At 36.7% G+C, this 17191-nt stretch overlaps 1 protein-coding gene across 16 annotated transcripts in view; it reads right to left on the reverse strand.

The window, feature by feature from the left end:
* The window catches only part of CYRIB (CYFIP related Rac1 interactor B), a 153350-nt gene that overhangs the window by 43435 nt on the left and 92724 nt on the right, over window positions 1–17191 (reverse strand). For all 16 annotated transcript variants that reach the window (XM_044781192.2, XM_070481597.1, XM_070481606.1 and 13 more), the window contains one exon: window positions 9813–9851. The gene's annotated coding sequence lies outside the window, so the exon portion shown is untranslated. The remainder of the gene's footprint in view (window positions 1–9812; window positions 9852–17191) is intronic.

Genomic DNA, 17191 nt, shown 5'->3' on the forward strand with positions numbered 1-17191 from the left:
CAGGCCCCTAGACAGCTTCAAGATGGGGGTTGTTTGTCAGAAAGAGCAAGCTATGATTAGAGGGTTGAAACTTTCAGCCCCATCTCCCGACCTCCAGGAAGGGGAGAGGGACTGGAGATTGAGCTGATCACCAGTGGCCAATGATTTATAATGAGTCATGCCTACATAATGGAACCTCCACAAAAACCCATAAATTACAGGGTTTGAGGAGCTTTCAGGTTGGTAAATGCATTCATATGCTGGGAGGGTAACACACCCCAACTCCACAGGAACAGAAGCTCCTAGACTCAGGACATATCCGAATCTCACCCTATGTACCTTTTCGTCTGGCTGTTCATTTGTACCCTTTATAAAACCCCTTCTAATAAACTGGTACTAGCAAGCAAAGTGTTTCCGAGTTCTGTGAGCCATTAGAGCAAATCATCAAATCTGCTGAGGAGGTCATGGGAACCCTCAATTCATAGCTGGCTGGTGAGAAGTACAGTAGGCCTGGGACTTGCAATTGGCTTCTGGAGTGAAGAGCCCTTAACCCGTGGGGTCTGCACTAACTCCAGAGAGTTAGTGTCAGAATCAAAATGAATTTTAGGACATCCAGTTGGTGTCTGGAGAGTGGAGAACTGATCAATGTGGGGAAAAAAGTCACATATTTGGTGTCGGAAGTTGTGCTGGAAAATAGTTCAGAATAGGTGTCAGAAATGTTATTAGTAAAAACACTCAGATTTCAGTAACCTCTTTTTGTTCAGGCTTCCAACACTTGAGTAAATAAACCCATATATTAAGTCCCCTGTTTTAAAATACCTAGCAAGTAAAATATCAAGCTTTCCTGGTTGAAATCTTACTGATACAGAGAAAGTTCTAGAGAGTAGCTGAATCCCTAACCTTACCAACACCATCTAATCTATCATCAGGTACTAGTTTAGCTATCAATAAAGTGATCCTTTGATTCTCTTTCCTCTGTATAATGTAAAGGAAGAGAAGCAGGATTCAGGTATTAATGCTGGGTTCGCAGCTACAATACCATCACAGTAGTACTAAAATCTCAGCATGAATCCCTAGCACATGTCGAGATCAATATATTTTATTAGTCTAGTAATTACAGAGTTGTTACTTGCCTTAAAGAAACGTGACATAAACAAACAAGGGAAGGGAACGATCTCTACTCCTCATTCCATCACAAAATACGTGACTTTACACAAGTCAATTTATTTGTTAGACTGAATCTCCCACATTGTTTCTGGTTGTGACTCGATACGTTACGCTGCATCTTTCCTAATGCTGACATCTAGTGGATACACTTAGATTTAGTACTTTAAAATGAAAAATCTTATTTAAGCTATTTTAAATAAAAGACTCACTAGGATGCCTGGCCATGTGCAATGAATATAATAAATTCGGAGACCAATACTGCTCCTGAAACGGAAGTGAACCCTAATTAATTAGTATTCCATCAGACTGTCACAGCACCTTGGAGTATGATTTAGAGATTACTAGTACTAGTACTCTTCCATGCTTCCAGCCATTAAAAATTAAAACACCAATGCAAATTACTGCCTAAGTTGCAATCATAGAACAAGAAAGTAAAGAAATGCTTCTTGCTAAAATGTCTTGCATCAGGTACAGACATAGGATATGCAAAGGGATAGTACAAAGTTCAAAGGTAAGTAATTTAGGAATTTATAGAATGGTGTGTAATGGAAATATGCAAAAGAAGCCCAAAACTCAAAATTACCTATTTACAAGGATTTATTATGAAGGATTCTCTTGAAAATATATGATCATTAGACAAAAAACAGTATTCTAAATTCATTTTCTTAAAACTTACCACTATTTTGAAATCCATGAAAAAATTATATACACATATGCATGGTAAAATATATATATTAAAACGCAAGGGAACAACAAACACAAAATTTAAGATAGTGGTTATCTCTGGAGAGAGATAAGAACATAGACTGGGGCGACTTCGAAAGTTTGGGCCGTGTTCTAGTCCCACAATTACTGGTGGATTCATGAGAGTCTTTTATTTTTAGGTTTTTAAGTTTACAAATAAAGGATAAAGGTATACACATTCTTATGTATGCATCGATAATTTTAAAAAATTAAAAATGTAAAGTCATTGATGCTCAGAGAACACAAGTGACTCAACAAAGATGCCCAACCAAAACCAGTGGATTGGAATTCAGGTGCCTGAACTCTTACCAGTACACATGCAACAACACATGGATGATCTACTAAATAAAATACCTTACCATTATATAAAATCTTGAATACTTCTTTATCTAGTGTCCACAATGCCTGGTGGTGGTTATTGCTGTTTTAAATCAAACCAACTTTCCTTAGCTCCTGTCTGCTAATCACTGTAACAGATACTGAATACCTGGCATAGAGGAAATCCACATCCAAGTGGAAGAGACCAGATGAGAAGTGTGGCATGCTTCCATACAGAAGTATGAAAACGACACTATGAACACACAGAAAAAGGAACACCTAACCAATGGCTTCCCCAAAAGGCTGATACTTAATTCTTTCTTGTTTTCTATTTCTTTAAATTAGAAAATAATTCAAACACAAAAAATCCATCATATTCACATACTCTATCACCCAGATTAAAGCAATAATATTTTGCCATATTTGCTTCAGATACCTCTCCACTTTTTTGTGCAGTTAACCTCCCAGTCTCCCCCAACCAACTTTCCTCTCCTCCCCACTCCCATCTCCCAAGGGAATCAGTATCTGAAAAGTATGCTTCCTTTCCAAACATATTTAAAAATTTTTACTACAAATGTATGTGTCCATAAACAACATAATACTGTTGTGCTTTTCAATTTGCATAAATGATATACTGTCCATATTCCTTTAAAATTCACTTTTCTCACTCAATGGTGTTTTGAGAATTATCCCTGTTCACTCATTTTAGATGTTAGATATTATTTCACTGTTCAAAAAACAAGTTTATTTATTCATTCCCCTACTGAGGGACAATGCATCTTCAATTTTTCTCTATTAACAAATTATGCTTTACACATCCTTACACACACGACATATCCTTGCGCTCATGTACAAGAGTTTCCACAGGACAGCAATCTGGAAATCAAAGGGCTGCTGTAACCTTATTAGATTGTGTCAAATTGCTCTCCAAAGTACTTCTATCAATTCAGTGCTCCACTAGTAAAAGATTTCCTCTCCCCCATGCTTCAAAACCCTCAAGCTTTAATTTTTAGATTATGAAATTTCTCATTGATGTTTTAATTTGTATTTTCTTAATTACCAGTAAAAATGTGCATTGCTTTGTATGTTTTCAGGCCATCTGTAAAATGTATAATTCATATCCTTTGCCACCCGTGCCATTTATTTTCCCACTATCTCTCAGTCCCACACCTACCTTTCTATACACTGCTCTGTACTGCTGAGGCTTAGAATCTGTAAATCACATGCTCCAAACATTCTTGCCAGCTGGGCTCCTGTCAGGTTACGCCAATAAGGGGCACTGGAGGGTGAGGAGAAGGCGGGAGAAACAGAGAAGCTTCCTATTTCCAGCCAGGGCAGACCAGCAGTTGCTGTAGGAGCAGTTCAGAGGGGGTGATTCCAGTATCTAATGCCCCAGTTAGAGGCAGAAGCAGGTGTAGTTTGTGGGTTCCAGTCCAGTGGTGGCAGCAGCTTACATCTGGTAGCAGTAGCATCACCCCATCTTTTTTTTGCCACTTTATTCCTCCCCCTCCCCCTTTTGCTCTTGCAGTCTAATACCTTTGTAACCAATCCTCTATATTAAACTTCCTCTGTTTGAAATACCTAGAGTAGGATGTTTTCCTCACTCAAATCCAACTGATATACCACCCATTTTTTTTTCCCCCCAAACTGGGCTTTAGGAATTCTAAATAGGAGTTCTGGATACCAATCTTCTGATGCTTATATACATGGTAAATACTTTCTCCTTGTCTGTAATAGGTCTTAGTGGTGCCATTTGCCACATGTCGTCCAATTTTTCATCTTTCTGTGGTCTGTGCTTATTGTGTAACCAACGATTCACCTTCAAAATTGTTTTAGCTATTCTTGGCCTTTTATTCACCCATGTGATTGTGAACTTCCACAAAAAATGGGATATCATAAACATCATTCTGAGGCAGAACTGCCACCTTTATAATAGCAACCATTTTTTCATCTAATCTATGAATATGGCAGACTACATGAACACATTTTCTACTGCTAAACCATCCTTGCATTCCTAGGATCAACTCTATTTGGTCATTTATAAACGTAAATATTCCTAAATTTGGTTTGCTAATATTTCACTTTAGATTATTTCATAAGTAAAACTGACCTATAATTTTTCTCTCTGTTCTTGACTGGTTTTGCTATCAAGCCTATTTTATATATTAGCTCTTTCCATTCTGTAGAACAGTTTATAAAAGATAGAACATGTCAGTTACTTAAGTTTTATAGGAAAGTTCTTTCATACATCTAAGTCTATATCTTCTTTATCTTTGAAACGCTAACCCCTGGCAGACATTCTGTCACACAGCCAGCATGCAATAAATATTTGTTGAATTAACAAATGAATTACAATTCAAGTAAAAAAGCTTATTTATCAAAGAAAAGCATACCTAAACTAAGAGGATCCCATAAAAGGTATAGCTTTAGGTCAAATGAAACAAACTGAAACTTTACAGAGTAGGGAGTAAGCTTATGGAATGTACTGCCTACCAAGGAATAAGTCAAAGACAAAGCTCCACAAAAGTTAGGAAACTCAATCAAGGGCAAGGTTATCAGGCAAAGGTTTATTACTAACACAGTAAGGCTGGTCTGGACAGCAATTATATTTTGTCTCAATATTCTTTATCACTGCTGAAGTAACCTTCATTTGTGTTTCTCATGTTCTTATGTATTACAGCAATGAAAGCCAAAATCCTTAAATTCTTATCCTAAGTCCAACAGTCATCCTCAGAAATAGCACCTTTTTATATATATTTTTCATGGAGATTAACCAAGGACTACAGAAATGTTTTTGCCTACTACATATAAACATTCCACCTCACCCTCCAGGAACACGAGCCTCTGGACTCCTCTTCTAGTCACCAAACTACAGCAAAATAGGCAAGGAACTCAGGCCTCACTCGCAGATAAGGAGGCCTCATGGTAGCAAAAAGATGAGATCCACACCTGCCACCATCCTTTCTTCCCCAGATAGATTTAAGTGGAGAAAGGCAAAGAAAAGGCAGGAGGCCTCCAATCTCAATTAAATCTGCCAGAATTTGGCAGACAAGGAATAAGCACCATTCCCTGTTACCCCACTACAACTGAAATGGTTAAGAGGTTCTTAAAATTTGTCCTTCTACTTTCTTTCTCTCATAATTTGAGTTAAAAGATACAGTATTCTCTGAAATGAGGTATCCCTCATTTTTTTTTTTAGTGGACTGGGGTCTCTGCTTAACATTAATATCACTATGAAGAGTGGAAGACATCAGGCAGAATGGCTTCATATCTAATCATCAATGAATAAGAGAATCTTAGACCAGGAAGGGACCATCCATGCTGCTATGAATGTTTGTCTCCCCTCAAAATTCATATGTTGAAATCCTACTGCCCAATGTGATGCTAAGGCCTCTGGGAGGTGACTAGGTCATGAAGGTGGAGCCCTCATGAATGGAACTGGTGCCCTTATAAAAAAGACCCTGGGGAGCTCCCTCATCCCTTGTACAATGGGAGGACACAGCAAGAAGACGGCTGTCTATGAAGTGGGCCCTCTCCAGGACCCAACTGTGCTGGTGCCCTGATCTCGGGACTTCCAGCCTCCAAAACTGTGAGAAATAAATTTCTGTGGTTTATAAGTCGCCTAGATTATGATACTTTGTTATAGCAGCCCAAACTGACCATGGCATGCTAAAATGGAATTAATCCAACATGAATCACACCACCAAAAATCACACAAAATCTGTATTAAGCTGAAAGTTACCCACTGGTTAATTTCTCCTCATTGGTCCCAGTACTCACTGGCCTCTAGGAATCAAACTAAACAAACAATCCCTGTACCACTTGACAACCCATTAAATATTTGAAATACCTTAAAATATATTAAACTGAAGTCAAAAGAAAAGCTATCCATCAGACTATACATATATACTCATAAATGCAAAAATCACAACCAAGATTATCTCCTGTCTAGTAATTACAAAGGATTTAGCTTCTGAAAGAGAATAAAATTTAGAAGGAGTTATTTGGGAAATACTCATCTTAAGGACCTTCTCACACACGATAAACAGAAAGAACTAAGGGCAATAGAACCATTTTTCCCTGAGTGTGACTATAACAACTTTTGTATCCAAAGCACCTTTGCAGGGGGCCTTGGGTGCTCTAAGTACTAAATGAGAGTAAAAGTCAATAAATGAAATCTTACTTTGTGCCACATACCATGCTAAGTACTATATATACAGTATTATCTTATAAAATCCTCAACTATTTTATGAGGTTGGTTAGTACTACAGTCCTCACTTTACTTCTGAGCAAACAACCTGAAGGTCAGAAGGATTAAGTAACTTGCCAAAGGCCAACAATTAGTAAGCAGTGAAGTTGAAATTCTCACTGAGGCAAACCTGGCTCCCAACAATTCTCTCAACCATTTTGCCATATCGCTTCTTAGTCACAAACGAAAGTATACGTAACTCATCCAAAAAGAGTAAAGAAAAATTTCAAGTGTTCCTGGAAGAAATTACCTCAATACTAATACCAAAATTTCTAAGAATAAAATTCTCAGAAAGAAAATTTTAAGAAAAACAAATATGACAACTAGAAAAATGCTAAGATGCAACTAAAAGATGTCCTGAAACACTTCTCTACCATTTATCAGGTCTTTCTGTTGAGCCTGGCTTGCTAAAGGAATTTAATACAGTAAAATTATAGGAGGGCATAGTCATATGTTTCACTTGTTCTTGAACTTCACTTAAAATCATTCTCTTAAATAGAACTTCTCCAGGTTCATCACAATCAAACAGAATACACAAACTATAAATTTTCTCTTCTATAATTATATAATTTTAAAGTATGTACTTCAACAATTTTTCTACATGTATAAATCAGTATCTCTTCTAATGCTAAAGACTCCAGCAAAGGTCATTCATTCCACTTTCATCTTGCAGAGGAAATGGTAATTATAACCTAATATATACGTTTTCATTACATCATTTTAAGAATTATTATTTTACTGCAGTTGGAGAATAGAGACAGAGTCCATGAGTAAATTTAAAAATGCATACGCCATGATTATTTTCAAAAGACAAGACCTGATATCTTTTTCTCCCCAAATCCCCCCAGTACATAGTTGTCTATTTTAGTTGTGGGTCCTTCTAGTTGTGGTATGTGGGATGCTGCCTCAACATGGCCTAATGAGCAGTGCCATGTCCACACCCAGGATCAGAACTGGAAAAACCCTGGGTTGCCAAAGCGGAGCACTTGAACTTTACCACTCGGCCACGGGGCCGGCACCTAAACGGATTTTTGAAACCATTAAGTAAGACCAAAATGCAGGATGTATATATCATATATAAACTTTTTTGAACTAAGAATGCTATCTAATAATTATAACTTTTTGTTTCACATAGCGTATACAAGGGCAATATTTATATAAACCAAAGTTCAAATCACTTAACTGCTTTGAATATTTTTACCATATGTCTTAAGTTGCTGGTAGGGAGAAAGGAAAGACAAAGGGGGGAAGTGAAAGGAATCAGAAAGAACAGAAAATCTGAGCCCAGAATACAGGGTTCATGAAATGATGTGAAATCATGTAGCTCAATTCTTTAATTTTGTAAAAGAAGGAACTGAATACTAAAGACACTTGGTGACTTAGGCAAAAGCAGCAAATTAGTTTTTAAAAAATGGGGCTTAATCCAATGACCCTGGCAGTGCAGCTTTGGGAACATCTTTAAAATATGACATCAGGGCCAGATCACATTGATAGAACAAATCAAGTACCACAACCAAAAAAAACAAAAGTCTGATACTCCATCATGTCCCCTTCAAAACAAATATTAGTGTGTTTTTGCTTCAACCAAACATCAATACATCTGCCATTCCCTTTATTTGAGGTCAGCTACAAGCTGCCAGACAAACATTCCAATTTAGTCACACCATTCTACACTCTTCCTGGCCTAGGTTGGTAGGTTATCGTGGTACAGCTCATACTACTGAAGTAACTGCAAAACACTTGGTGACTTTTACAAGTCTTGACCTTTTTTTGTGTTTCCATCACACAAACATCAGAGCACTTACTATCTGCATCCTTCCTGTGGCAATTAATTCTGACATTTCTCTTGTTAAACTTTTGGCTTCTCAAACTGATATTTTATTTTTTACATGTTTATTTCATGTTCCTTGAACTAGAATGGGAGTTCTTTGAAGGCAGGAACTCTCAAAGGGTTAACACTTACCTTCTACTCCCTTTTCCACAGAATATGTTGTTTCTGTGATTACTGACCACCAAAAAGAAGTTTCTTCAAAGCTGTCTCAAGAACTTCTAGCCTACACCATTAGGATATCTCTAAAGAAACAGATGTGTAATTCCACTTCTTTAAGATTAGTTATACAGAATATAAAAAACTACACTTACTCAAATATGATGGAGAAAGAAAGGTCTAGCTAACTTTTCACGAACAGGAGTTCTTAATCTGGGGTCCAGAAAGAGAATTCAGTGACCTGTGAATCTGGATGGGAATCTCTTCATTAACCTCTATGTGCAATTTAGCAATTCCTTCAATTAAGACTACAGGCAACAAACCACGGTAGTAGTAGAAATACCTACGAACTTCTCATCAATGGAAATTACAGGTATTTTCATATTACAATTATTGCAAACATCACTATTTAAAATTACAGTATTTGGCAGAATTGTTGCTAAAGCTGAATCTCTAATGTAAGAAGCATATACATTACCCTATCAAAAATTTGCACTTTTACTATTAACTGTATTTCAATATAACTGGTTTCTTTTTTAATCCTATGTATTTTACCTCATAAAATCATGAGTCATTATTAGAATCATTATGCTGAGAAGGGATTCACGTGGCACAAAAAATGGGTGAGAACTCCTGAACTGTAACATACAGAGTAGGTGAGGTGATTACGATTCCAAAGGATCATTATGATAACTGTCATATCAATTCTGATAAAACAGGTAAGTTTCGAAATGCAAATATCTCTGCTGATGAATAGGAAGACCACAGAAAGATATTTTTAAGCTGATCATTTTCACTTGAAGAAGAAGTTTATCTACAGAAAAATTACATTGTCAAATATCTATCAACTTGTTATAATTAAAACAATTACAAGATTATAAATGGTTAAGTACTCAGGATCCTTTAATGGTAGTATTTTGTTGTTGTTGTTGTTGTTGTGTTCTTTACTTCTAAGACTTTTAAAAAAGGACCCAAACCAGAAACAGGTAGAATTCTTATTTTAAAAAGTATGTAGAAGTGTCTTCCCTTCTAGCTTCCAAATATATATATTTTTTAACTACTAGAATTAGACCTTTCTTAATCAACTATCCTGGTGATAGCTAAAATGATTTTTAAAAATTCAAAGAAAAACATACCTCTCCTATCAAAAGAAAGCTGTAAAGAAACGTTCTAATTAATTTACATTTTCCCCACTACTTCCTCTTTAAGCGAGAAACTAAACAATGTATTTCCTAAAGACGTTTTTAGCAGTTCAATATTATGTATAGAACATTTTCCTTAAATTATGTTTAGCAAATGTAGTTTTTTATTTAAAACATAACTTTTCATTTGTATTTGAATAATCATTTCCCCCAAAGACATATTTACCTTCAGCCAGTGCTGGTGATTCAGTTCTTGTCCCTCTATCTGTTTAAAGAAAGAAAAAAGAGAAAGTCTAAAACATTACTATACTTTAAAACAAAGTTTAATTTTATTAAAACTAAACGTTTTATTAATTAAGACTAATTTTATTAAAACTAATTTTATTAAAACTAATGATAAAGTTCATGATTGTTATCATATATCACAAGCATATGCTATATATGTGTGAATATATATATATATATATACACACACACACACCCCCATATATCTATCTATATCTCCTTGGATTAACTCAACAACTATATACAGAGGACCCACTAAGAGTAAGGCATAACGTCAAGCCCCGAGAAATATTATTAGGTGATAAGACACTCTAGCTGTCACCCTCAGGACACTCAAAGACTACTAAGTGTACCAAGAAAAGTACACAGTTCTCATCACAGATTATGAAGCAGGAGATAACAGGAGAGGAAAATTAGTAATTCCTCTTTATTCTTGTAACAGTGGCCTAAAATTATCAAAGGAGGCATATTTGTATATTCTTATCACAGTTTAAGTTCATTTAGTTTCAACGTATTAAAAAATCATTTTTACTACAGGTACTAAGATCTTTATATTTAAGAACCTAATATCTGCCAGAGGCACATTTGGCACAACTCAAGTGAATCAAAGTCCTCTCTAAGACTGGTTTTACTATTTCAAAGCCTAAAACAGTTTTACGGAAGACTAAATCTTCAGAGTCCATTTATTCTAACTTTGAAACTAACAGCAGCTATAGCCACTATAACAAACTAGTTTTGTTCACACAGTGAGGAGAAACATTTGACCAATATAACTAGTCACCTTTATGTGAAAATTTCTTTCCTTAACTGTTTATTCTATAAGCCAAGAGACCTAGATTTAACAAACAATTTCTGTGTATAAAAGTGCTTGGTGACATCTTGAAGGGATGGAGAACTGCCTTCCAAGATGGCAAGTGATCTGACACTTTCAGCTGTCTTCCAACAGCTGAAATGTGGTGCTGTATCTCTGACAAATAAACAGGAACACGGGTCCAGGAACTAAGAGATGGAAGTAGAGTTGACAACTTTAGGCTCCAGTGGATTAGAAATTCTGATTCTGGGGGAAGAGAAAAGGGGTTTCTACTAGGAGACAGAGGAAGAATTCTGAGGCAACAACTATCATCTGGTCATTCTGGACTCCTTACTTTGGACTGGCATGCTAAGGAAGGAGTTACTATGTTGCAGGGGTGGGGACGCAGGGTCCTGTAAACTGACCCTAACAACCATGAGGACTTATGGCTGCTGCTACACGATGGGGATAGGAGGGAGTATACTGAGAACCTGGGGGATTAGACTGGGCTGCCATGCTCTGCGATAACTGTAAATGGGCAGCTGTATCAACTACGGCCAGACAAGGATAAAGCAACTAAGGGCACTGATCCCTTGGGGAAGAAGGTCTGGGTCACTCTACCAGGAAAATGCTGAAGGTGAGGAAAATCTAGAATGAGTATTGGAGGACTGAAATAATAAACACTATTCGACTAACCCTCCTGTTATAAGTTTAATGTAGAGACTGTGGCCAGCCATCACCTTGAAAGCTTTGTAGTAGACTGGACTAAATGGCTCTTAATGGAAGATACAAGGGGTTGAGGTGTAGGGGACACCTCTTGTGTCCCACCTCACATTTTCACTCCAGCTAAGGCACCTCTGCTTAGCTGCGCTACTGGGGCTCACTTTCCGCTCACTGGCTTTGCAATAAGAGATACCCTCAGGAACTTATCAGCCATCCTGAGACATCTACAAATCTAGAAACTTGAAGGTGTTAACACCAACACCTTGCGGGTAGAATAACCAATATTCCACTCAAACTCTCACTACCTAAAATCTTCACATCTACTATTCTTTCTCATATAAACTCAAAGTTGTAGGTTCAACTGCATTAGCACTATTAGATCTACTATTATTTCCATATTCAAGAGCATCTAGAATAGGGGTTACAAAGTTAAATGCATACAGGGTCGGAAGTGCTAAGCAGGGCAAACAAAGGTGTGTGTCTAATCTAAAAGGTGCCATTGATATTAACATGCCATGCTAAAAAATGCAGGTGATCCAGTGCCGGATATTCATGTAAAATAATTTTTAGATATTATCAACTATTAGATAAGTCTTAGACACACTCGGTAGGCCAAAAGAAACAGGGTAAGAGCTATATTTGGTTGACGAACCATCAGTTTGCAACTTCTGCCCCAGAACTTTGTATTGTCTGTAAGTTATATGTTATTAATCCTAAATCTTTTACTTTTCTTTATCACTTAGGAGATGAATGGGAACTATTTATGTTCAAAGCTTAACCACTCTGGTTTTCCTCAAAAGCTCCTTTTGGATCAATGTTACTACAAATGGAATGAATAAACACATTTTTGCCTTTTCTGCCAAAGAAAAAGTTCCTTCCTTAAGGCCGACTGCAGGCACCCAGAAATCAACAAAGCAAATGGCTTGGCTGGCCACTTTCATAAACCATAGGAGAAAAACCAGTGTCACTTGCATAAAACCATGGGAAAAAAACGCTATTTATCCTAATTCTTAATAAATCACAAATAATGAAAGATGTGTAAATGATTTCACCCTTAGAAATCAAATGTCAGGTCCTAAGTAGTGAATATTAGATAAGATGTAAATTAGATAATCCAGGCATCTAAAATTCACAATGCTAGATGTTCTTCAAGTAAGTATTAAAATTTCTTTGCCTCCAGCAAGACATAAAACATACAAGTTATGACTTCAGAGCATTATGTTACCCACATTTACAGTTTTGCAGTATTTCAAATGATGGTACATAAATCTAACTGGTTATGCAACTTAGACCGCATTCCTCCTTCGTTTGGGTATATGATAAAATCTAACTGAATTCAATTTGTTTAAGCTCCCCCTGATGTACACAAAGAAATCTTAAAAGCCACCTTAAAAATAGAAAAGAGCACTTGAGTTAACAGGCCTACTGACCATAGTCCCAGATCAGACGATATTATAAAAGTGTATTATTAGACCATTCCAACAAATATCTAAGTAAGTTTTAATTTAAGAACTTGAAAAGGTTATTCTATATCTATTTTAGAAAAAAGAAAAATTCAAGCCTATACAAATTTTTTGAAAAACAGATGAGATGGACCAGTCCTACTCATTAATAATTAAAACTGTGTGGAACTGGTATAAATTCAGGAAAAGGGAACAGAGAAATCAGAATAGGTCCAATTGTATATAAAATGCAAAAAAGCCACACATCAAATATTTATCGGAAAGTCTCTTATGTTTACAGTGCCAAACTAGATACTCTAGGAGATGCTATGATGAAAAAGACTGAACGCACACTGTAGAAGCATGTAGTCTCACGACAGCAATTAAAATGTTCAAGGTAAAAATGAAGTTTCATGAGAAATATCTACATATAGGCAATTAAGAGAAGAGATTTCAGCTAGGAAATCAGGTATTAGGAAACATTTTATGGAGGCCAGCCCCGTGGCCAAGTGGTTAAATTCAGGTGGTCTGCTTCAGGAGACCAGGGTTCGCCAGTCCAGATCCTGGGCAGCAACCTACACACCACTTATCAAGCCATGCTGCAATGGCATCCCACATAGAAGAACTAGAATGACCTACAACTAGGATATACAACTATGTACTGGGACTGTGGGGAGAAAAAAACAAAAAAAAAATAGGAAGACTGGCAACAGATGTTAACTCAGGGCCAATCTTTGACACCAGACGGAAAGACTTTATGGAGCCATGGTAGCTGAAATAGATTTTGAAGAATGAACAGTATTTGGACAAGCAAGAAAAGGAGACAGAAGGTTCATGAAGAATACTCCACAAGAGGAATGCATAAAGTAATTATCATAGGACAATGAAGAAAGAAAATTTTATTTCATAAATGGGTAGTGAAATAATCCCATGGGGAATTGAGATACACCCTTCTCAGCCTACACATCCTAGATAGATTAGAGTCTAATTTCTCAAAATCAAATCAAAAAAGAGAATAATACCTTATTTTTAAAGGAGTATTTTGAAGAACTATAAGAAATTTAAAATGGAGAACAAAATCAATCACATAACAATTAAAAATAAGGAAAATCAAAAATGTTTTAATAATTAATGCAAATGTACACAAAAATACATCAAGAGAACATCGTGAGAATTTGTAAGAGAAAGGAAAAAACATATATATGAAAAGAATTTATATTCCATAATAGTAAAAAGGAAATATAAGCAAAATGGTTTACAGCACTGGTTCTAGAATGAGACAGACCTGGACTGAGTTTCCACTTATTTAAAATATTAAGCTCTGAGAGTATCTGTTTTGTTATTTGTAAAATGGAGCTTTCCACTTATTTAAATTGTTACATGGGCATCAGTTTTCTTTATTTGTAAAACAGCAAAAATAGTCTCAAAAATTGTGTGAAGATTGAGGTTTGGTGATGTCAGCATCATGGTGGAATGAGCTCTCCTGAGATCTCTCCCCTTCACCATACAACAAAAAAGACATTCATACTCCAACAGAGGACATACACAAAACACAAAAGACGTTATGAGAGACCCAAACAGTCACACATCGGAGGGTGGAGAGGTTGGAGCCCACCCCGCCTCGGAGGAAGTGCAACGGGGGTAAGAGAAAACTTCGCTCCCTCCCCAAAACACTGTGATTCTGGAATGCGTGTGGCCTCCAAGAGGGAAGGAAGGGGGGAGGGGATGCTCGTTCACAGGAACATCAAAGATCCCCAAGATCCCTTGCAAGCTACGGGAAAGCCCCTACTGAGGTGAAAGCTAATGTAGGGTTAACCTCATCAAGACAACACCCCAAGAGAGCAGAGCGAGAAAACCCTGAGAACATGCAGAAGAGACTCTCACTCCTACCCACCCAGTGCTAGCTACAGTGCCTGGGATCCCAGAAGGATGCAGAGGGCTCAGAATACGTGGCTCTTGACCCCCATCCAGTGGCGATAGGTTTTAACTGTGACCAAATAATACCAGAATGTGAAATAACAAAGCCACGTCCTATTAGCAGCATGAAAAATTATTTTAACTCTCCAGACCAAGGAGAAAATGATAAGTATCCAGAAATCAGTCCTGAAAACACAGAAATATGTAATCTAAATGACAGAGAATTCAAAACAGCTATCAAAAAACTCAACAAGTTAAAAGAGAATGTAGAGAAATAATTCAACAAGTTCAGGAGCTACGTCATAAGAGATTGAAACTATAAAGAAGAATCAATCAGAAATATTGGAGATGAAAGACACAATCAATGTGATAAAACAAAATATGGATTCCCTGAATGCTCGAGTGGACAACAGAGAAGCAATAAGCATAATCGAGGACATACATATTGAAATGCTCCAGATAAAGGAGGAAAGACAACTAAGACTAAAAAGAAATGAAGAAAGTCTCTGAGAAATATTCGACTCAATTAGGAAATGCAACATAAGAATTATAGGTATTCAAGAGGGAGAAAAGAAGGTGAATGGAGCAGAAAGCTTGTTCAAGGAAATAACAGCAGAGAACTTCCCAAACCTAGGGAAGCAGATGGAAATCCACGTGGAACACACTACCAGATCTCCTAAATATGTCAGTGTAAAAAGACCTACTGCAAGGCATATAGTAGTGAATCTGGCAAAAGTAAATGACAAAGAAAAAATAGTAAGGGCAACAAGGCAGAAGAAAATAACCTACAAAGGAACCCCTACCAGGCATTCAGTGGATTTCTCGGCAGAAACCTTAGAGGCCAGGAGAGACTAGAATGACACTCAAATCTTTGAAGGACAAAAACTTTCAGCCAATAATATTCTATCCAACCAAAATATCCTTCAGATATGATGGAGAAATAAAAACTTTCCCAGATAAACAAAAGCTAAGGGAGTTCACAGCCACACAAACATGCCTACAAGAAAACCTTTAGAAGGCCCTCATACCTCAAAAAAAAAAGGGAGAAAGGGGTTACAAAGCACATAGTAAGGAGATAAACAGGTAGACAAAATCAGAAAATTGTAGCTATACATCAGAACAGGTTAGCCAACACTCAACTATAACATTAAAGATAAAGGGAAGGAAAACACCAAAAAGAAAGATGATCTTGTCATTTTAACCACAAATTCATAACATAAGATGGAATAAGATGTGAGAAAACCAACCTACGAGAGATTTTGAATGCAAACCTCATGGTAACCACTAAACAAAAAAGCAGAAGAGAATCACAAATAATAAATAAGGAGGAAACAAAGAAACACAAAATACAAAACTACATAACTCGATTGACAGGTCAAAACACATAGGACAAGAAACAAAGGAAATACAGGAGAACCGGAAAACAAGGGACAAAATGGCAGCATTAAGCCCTCATGTATTGATAATCACCCCAAACATAAATGGATTGATTTCTCCAATAAAAAGACACAGAATGGCGAGATGGATTAAAGAATAAGATCCAACAATATGCTGCCTCCAGGAAACACATCTCAGCTCCAATGACAAACACAGGTTCAGAGTGAAGGGATGGAAGATGATACTCCAAGCTAATGGCAAACAAAAGAAATCAGGTCTCACAATACTTATATGAACCACAGTAGACTTGAAGGTAAGACAGGTACAGAGAGACAAAGAGGGGCAGTATATAATGATCAAAGCAACACTCCACCAAGAAGACGTAACACTTATACATATCTATGCACCCAACACAGGAGCACCAAAGTGCATAAAGCAACTATTAACAAACCTAAAAGGAGATATTAATAACAACACAATAATAGCAGGGGACCTCAACACTCCACTCACATCAATGGATAGATCATCCAGAGAGAAAATCAACAAGGAAACAGTGGAATTAAATGAAAAGCTAGACTAGTTGGACGCAATAGACATATATAGAACACTCCATTCCAAAACAGCAGAATACACATTCTTCTCAAGTGTGCACAGAACATTCTCAAGGATAGAGCATATGTTGGGAAATGAGACAAGCCTCAATAAATTTAAGAAGAGTGAAGTAATAACAAGCATCTTTTCCAATCACAATGCTATGAAACTAGAAATTAATTACCAAAAAAGCTGAGAAAGGGACAAAGATGTGGAGACTAAACATGCTATTGAACAACCAATGGACCACTGAAGAAATTAAAGGAGAAATAAAAAAATCTGGAGACAAATGAAAATGAAAACATACCAGAACAACTCGCATGGGATGCAGCAAAAGTGGTACTAAGAGGGAAATTAATTCAATACAGGCTCACCTTAACCAACAAAACAGATCCCAAATAAGCAATCTCAAACTACACCTATCTGAATTAGAAAAAGAAGAACAAACAAAGCCCAGTCAGCAGAAGACAGAAATAATAA

This window comes from Equus asinus, chromosome 12 (genome assembly GCF_041296235.1).
Source record: "Equus asinus isolate D_3611 breed Donkey chromosome 12, EquAss-T2T_v2, whole genome shotgun sequence".
Lineage (NCBI taxonomy): Eukaryota > Metazoa > Chordata > Mammalia > Perissodactyla > Equidae > Equus > Equus asinus.